Source organism: Triticum urartu, chromosome 1A, assembly GCF_056163025.1.
Source record: "Triticum urartu cultivar PI428250 chromosome 1A, HENAU_Tu73, whole genome shotgun sequence".
Lineage (NCBI taxonomy): Eukaryota > Viridiplantae > Streptophyta > Magnoliopsida > Poales > Poaceae > Triticum > Triticum urartu.
The window spans coordinates 74,646,352-74,653,614 of NC_141873.1; positions in this window are offsets into that span (position 1 = coordinate 74,646,352).

Here is a 7,263-nt window from a genome sequence, read left to right on the forward strand (position 1 = left end):
TCTGAAACCGGTGAACACATGCTAATCAAAGAGTGGAAAAAATGTTTATACATTTGTAAGGAGGTTCTTGGAAGCAACATTAAGCGAAAGGCAAGAATTGGAGACAGGATAATCTGCATTCTCCATAATGGAGAGCCAGGGGCTATCTTGTTTTTTGCTATTTTACCTTAGAGAATATAGTAGGTCCTAAGAGAATGTAGTAGGTCCTATGAGGTACAATATGTTTATTATGTGATACAATGTGTTTGAGTTGAAGATGTGAGGAGTACTTGTGATTACGACTAGTGACCAATGATATGATGATGATGATAAGTTGTTAATGATATGATGATATTTATTATATCATTGGGTGAAAGAACCGCAGATTAGTTTCAAGTGGATGTCCGTCCACTTGAAACTAGTCCACACGGTTCTTTCACCCCATCATGTAATAACTCATTATGATGAAAAACAATTTGTAAATTCCTGTTGTATGAAAACTTGTGTAAAGGTGTACAAATACAACATGAAATAAAAAAGAAATAAAATACGAAATAATAGTAGCAGCGCGGGTAGAGAGAAGCGCTACTACTAATTACCAGCAGCGCTCCTCCTGGAACTCGCTACTACTAAGTCGATTTAGCAGTAGCGTGGGTGGAGGCATGATACTGCTATTCGTTAGCTGTAGCACCTTATCAGTAGCGCACAACCCCGCGCTACTGATAGGTCTAAAACCCACGCTGCTGCTAGCCTTTTCCCTAGTAGTGAAATTATGACCATTATGGTCAAGTCTTACATAGATAAAGCCACAAGGGCTGAATACCAAATAGATTTAAGCAGCAGAAATTCTACGTCGATAAGTAGAACCCATGCCATCTGCCTTAACCCTACAGGCATTCTGACTGGGAAATATCCTAGTTCGCATGTTCGTCTCCAAAGAACTCTTCTTCGAACTCCTGTTCTTCCATGCCTGGCCAATTAAATAACCAGTGGCAAGCCAATGAGTACTTTGAATGTACTCGGAAGCAACCCATGTTTTGGTTCACAGTACAACAATGCATGATATAGGTAAATTTTTGCGGAAAGCTAGTTTTGAGTGCAATGACAGGTTCAACAACTTGTAAGACATGTATTAGGAGAATTCAATTAACCATGAGGACAGGTTACAGATATCAACATAAATAGAGTGGGCATCAACCCAACTCAATCATGTCAAGTCCTTTGACTTGACCCATGTAGATCTTCCCACTTATCCAAACACACACACTGGTTTGTAACATGTGGACGTAGCCCAAGAGCGGTTACCCAACTGTCCTTGACCGTGGACACGGCTATTCGAATAGTTTTACACTCTGCAGAGGTTGCACACTTTACCCACAAGATCCGGGAAACTTCCGTGTCATGCACGACCCGCGGTACCTCAAGTACCCGGGGTAAGCACCCGATCACTATCTTTCCCTAGACGACACTAACAAGGAGTCCACTCGTTGTTCCGTATCCTCACGATGTACATCATACGAGACTCACTCGAGATCGTAACATCCGAGAGGGGACACAACGGTGTATCCGGTGCCCTGTGAAAACAGTCATGGCCGCCCTACCTGGCACGACCCCGTCCCGAGAGAGAGCACCAACTCTCCCCCGTCACTAGTAATGCGGGCTCCAAGCTAGTATCAGCCCAGGCAATCAATAATGCCCTTTCCCATACAAGGGTAGAGTGGTTGCGCATGTAAGGTTGGAATAACGGTCGCAACTTAAACCAATCCGTTTTGAAAACAACACACACACTTGCCTCGGTACACCACTTCATCATCAAGTGGCTACCTAGCTCATCATCTCCCACGGGCATAAGTGGCACCCGATGGGGTTTTCGAAAAGTCTTTTGAAAATGCCTTGTCTCCATTACCATGCATATCCCCGCCCCTTTTGCGTAGCAGTACTTAGCGTCCTATCTACTCCCACAGGCATAACCCTCATAAGAAGGTAGGGTCATGCACAATGCAAGTATCAATGAGGAAGTAATGGTGGCAAACCACCCCATGTGGTCATCACAGTATCATGTCTCTGATGCAAGCAATAAGAGTGATATATGACATGCATAACAAGGGTTTCATAGACATGGTCAAAGGCCTGCTTGCCTGACTCAACAAAGTCTTCTGGGTCTTCAAAGTCTTCTGGTCCAACTCCTTCGTCAGCAACGCAATCTATCGTCACAAAATATTAACGAGAAAAATAAGGCAATAATAAAACAGAAAAACCAAAGTGCTCAGAAAAATGTCAACTCATTTTTGTTAAATACTAGGGTTAAAACTAAGAAGGGGAAAATTCTTATTTTTGGATCTGGAGCTACAGGGACAGAGCAATGGATTTTCAGATAAGGATTTAATTGTCCAAATTTGAATTTAAATTTGAACAACACAGAAAATTTGGTTGGGCATGTATGAAAGTTACACCATTAAATAGGTGAGATTTTTACAAGAATTTAGGAGCTAGAATTATTGCATTTGGATGTTTATTTAACCCTGTGGAATTTTTGCAAGTCTACCAAAAAAGTAAAAGGAAAAAGGGCACCGTGCAACTGGGCTAGAACAGCCGCAGCGCAACAGGCCCAGAGAGGATCCAGCCCGCGCGAGGCTGCCACGTCGAAGGCGTAATTTCAAAATACGCCTTCAGCCGACGGGCGAACCGGTACGCGCGCGTGTGCGTTTCAAACCTGAAGGGTGGAGCCCACCCGTCAGAATGTGAGGCTAACCGACGGGCCCCACGGCCATCGTCTTCAACCTCAGGCCAGAGGGGGAGGCGAGCTCACCGGCGACGATGCAGGGCACAGCGAGGTCGGGCGAGGGCACGGCTGGGCTCAGCATCGTGTCACCGTTTGGGTGGAGCTGGAGTTGGTCACCGAAGCAGCCTGGTTCGCCGGCGACGAGGTCATGTGGCGGAGGTGCTTCGGGCGTCGGTGGTTCCAGCCGTTCCCGGCTGCAAAAGAGTGGGGAAAGAGAGGGGAAGGGGTCACTGGTGCTGCGTGGTTCCAGATCGAGAGAGAACGGGGCAGAGGAGGCTTGTACCACGCGAATGCCTATGAGCCGAGGCGGTGGAGCTCGAGCTCGATCTCGAGCTCGAGTGGCTCTGGGACAAATGGGTGGTGCGGGAGGTGGATTAGGAGTGCGGGGGAGCGACAGGGAGTGATAGAGAGGCTCGGGGTCGCCTTTTATAGGCTGGCCGAGGTCCACCGTAGGCGCGGCCTACGGGTGCCCGCGGGATCGGCTCGGGTGTCCGTTAGAGACGGAATGGAGGGCTCGGGGGTGTTCGTGGGAGTGGTCTAGGGTGCCAGGGAGAGAGAGGAGGAGCAGGGCGAGCTGCGGGCGGGCCATAGTAGCGGCGCGAGCATTGGCCGAACGGGGCGGCGTTCTAGCGCGGGCTGCAGGAGAGAGAGGAGGGCGCAGGAGCAAGTGGGCGGCCTGCTGGCGTGGAGCGGACGTCGAGGGGCATCGACTAGCGCGCGGGGGAGGCTCGAGGTGGCTGGGAGGCACGGCGTCAACGGTCGGGTGCCCTGCCAGGTGCTCCAGAGCGCGACTTTGGCCGGCATCCGCGGCTTTCCCGCGTCCGCGCGCGTCCACTTGCGTCTGGCAGCTGAAGGGGGGCGTGGGCAAAAGCTGGGGAGTGCCTTGGATGCTTTGGAAGGCTAAGAGGAGAGAGGGAGGCTGGGAGAGAGAGAGGGATCCACTGTCCAGAGAAGAAAAATGGGGTTCTCCCCCCCTTCAACATTGCTTCCTCGGGCAGAAAAGCACACATGCGCTAGAGGGGGGACTAGGAGGGGTCGTGGTAGAAAGTTGAGCCTACGGAGATTAGTGGAAGAGGCCAAAAATGGGATTTTTGTAAAATGGCAGAAGGTGTTTGATGCTGGTTTGGGCAAGTAGATGGTTTCCATTTGCCATGAGACTCCACAGGGTGGAATGCCACATGTAATTAGGGCCTTCCACCAATTTTGAGCTTATTTGGACAAAGTTGCCAATGCAACTTTTGTAAACCCTAGAAATTAGCAGAAATGAACTTGTGCAGATCTAGTTGACCAAATCATTTCCACTTGATGCACCACTTGGTGTAGTAGCCTCATTTGGTCATATGAACATGATCACAAAAGTTGGGGTCAAGGAGAGAAAGTTGGTAGTACAAAGTTGTTCAAATTTGATTCTGGTCAGAGAGGGTTTTGGTGCATTTTGGTGAACCAAACTAACCTTAATTGAGATGAGGATTTGCAAGGTGACCACAATATGCATTTGTGACTTGCTAGATTTTCCTTGGATTTTTATGAAAATACTTCCTATGGAAATATTTCAAATCCTTGAAATGGGCAGAAATGGTTTTGGGAGGTTTTGTCCAATATTTTGAACATGACCATGTGTTGAAACTCTTATATATGGAAAATATATGTCCACTGAGTTTCCCTGATTTTTGTCAAATATTTTTGAAACAGTAAAATAATTTTTCCCTATTAAAGACCACTTCTGGCCTTAAGAAAAAGCTTTTAAATAAAATAGGAAAATAACTGTTAAAATTGTATTTTTGTGGTTTATGGGAATCCTATATCTAATAGGTTTCAAATATACTCTTTGAAATATTTATCATAGCCCAAATGAAGTACTTGTAGTGCAAACCTCAACTCAGGGGTTTTTGGAAAACTAAAATTTGAAAATATTATTTGGCCAAATTATTTTTGTACGAAAATACTATACTGTACTATACACATGGCATGATCATAGGGCAGAAGTTTGGGGCAAGGAGATGAAGTACAGAAGGTGGAGTAATTGACTTTAAAGAGCACTTGAAAAATCACACAGAGAAAACCAACTCCAAAATAAAAGCCAAATAATGCAAAAGTTTTTGTTGGTCCAATTTTTCATGCTTTAATAATGCAAATGACAGGTTACAAAATGCAGGGTGTGACAGTATGTTACTTGCCCGAGATTCGATCGTCGGTATCTCAATACCTAGTTCAATCTCGTTACCGGTAAGTCTCTTTAGTCATTCCGTAATACATCATCCCGCAACTAACTCGTTAGTTGCAATGCTTGTAATGCTTATAGTGATGTGCATTACCGAGTGGGCCCAGAGATACCTCTCTGACAATCGGAGTGACAAATCCTAATCTCGAAATACGCCAACCCAACAAGTACCTTTGGAGACACCTGTAGAGCACCTTTATAATCACCCAGTTACGTTGTGACGTTTGATGGCACAAAAAGTGTTCCTCCGGTAAATGGGAGTTGCATAATCTCATAGTCATAGGAACATGTATAAGTCATGAAGAAAGCAATAGCAACAAACTAAACGATCAAGTGCTATGCTAACAGAATGGGTCAAGTCAATCACATCATTCTCTAATGATGTGACCCCATTAATCAAATGGCAACTCATGTCTATGGCTAGGAAACTTAACCATCTTTGATTCAACGAGCTAGTCAAGTAGAGGCATACTAGTGACATACTGTTTGTCTATGTATTCACACATGTATTATGTTTCCGGTTAATACAATTCTAGCATGAATAATAAACATTTATCATGATATAAGGAAATAAATAATAACTTTATTATTGCTTCTAGGGCATATTTCCTTCAGGCATCATACAGTAGCATCGTTCGCTATAGTTGTAGTACACTCCTACTAGGACGACAACTCCTATAAAACCTTGCGCTTGGCTCTTTTCCTCTTCGGGAGGTTCAACAGTTTGTACTCATGTGACCTTGCACTTGGCTCTAGCCTCTTCGGAAGGTCCAACAATGACGATACTACAGTACAATATACTTCTGGCAATCTGACACCGATTGAACTGCTGCACGTCCACCGCGAGGGCAAGGGCGAGGGAGAGGGAGAGGGAGAGGGAGAGGACGCTGTAGTCAAAACCCTCTCCTCATCCTGCGAACCACCACGCGCGTGGGCGAGGGAGAGGCATAGTAAGCAAGCTTCTCCTCGTTCGGCGAGTTGACGGGACACATCAAAGCAGTACTAGTACTAGTAGTAGTAGTGCATACTGCGTCCTTTTCGATTAATATGTCTTAATTTGAAACGAGAAAAATACACTGGCGGTCAACGTATGTAACAATACGCTCTTTACGGTCACTATATATAGTTTTGCGGTGATTATACGATCACTAGCTCATCGTAGAGCACCGTATTGCACCCTACTGACCGACCACATAGTCGACGTGGCACTTTGTTGATAGGTTAAATTGTCACCTAGTTTCTGGGTCCCACCTATCAGTTGGCAGAACAAAGAAATCAGTTAAACAAAACTTTACGCTGGTGCGACACGAGTCCAACCCTTGCGCGAACCGCCCCCGCTCTGTATGTGAGTGCATGCACGTGTCCTCCCTCGGTCTTCCAACAAAGAGTGTACATCGGCTATAAAACAAAGAGTGTAGTACATGATGTACATCTACACTTCCAATGCATTTAGCCTTTAATCTAAATCGATATTGATTGACTAATGCACCAACTTGTGCTGTAGGTATAGACTACATGTCTATCCTTCATTACAGCATGCAACGGCCTTCATTTAATCTTCTTATCTCAATGGTCACATGCACAAATAAGTCTGCTACTTTTGGGCGTTAATTATGCCCTGGTCAATGTGTAAATCTGTAAATGTACAGTCTTTCACAGACGTAGGGAGTAGGTTGAGCACTTGAGCGTGAGCGTGTGTGTTGCGTCGTGTGCTGTGTGCCGCATGGGTGCATGAGCGTGCGTCCATGTGTACGTGTGAGTGTTGCATGTTGCATGCATGCATGCATGGGGCTTACTCCCTCCCATTGACACGTTCATATTTCAAGCTTCCTCTATTCCCTCCATATGGTGATACTCCCTCTGTTCCCAAATAGTATGGAGTAAAAGCCTCCCTCTGTTCCCAAATACAGAGTATTTGTATTTCTACAGATTTCAACAAGTGACTAGGTATGGAGCAAAATGAGTGAAGTGAGCATAGAGGCATAGGGATACTGTAGAAAGGAAGTCCTCGCGATCCATTATTCCCCATCTCGGTCAGAGAGAACTATTCAACTAGTCTTCGCAGTGAAGTGACAATACACGCTGCAGCAGATGGGACACGTAATTAATAAGCTGAACCAGCGTGTTGGTGTTACTAAATCAGCCTTACCCAGTACTGCCATCTCTTCTTCTTCCTCCTCTCTTCCCCATCGTCGGCCGCACACCATTTACCCCCGCTCACTGCTCGCCCGCCCGCGCCATCTTCCTTGGTAGCTCGTGCATACCATATCCCCCGTTCATT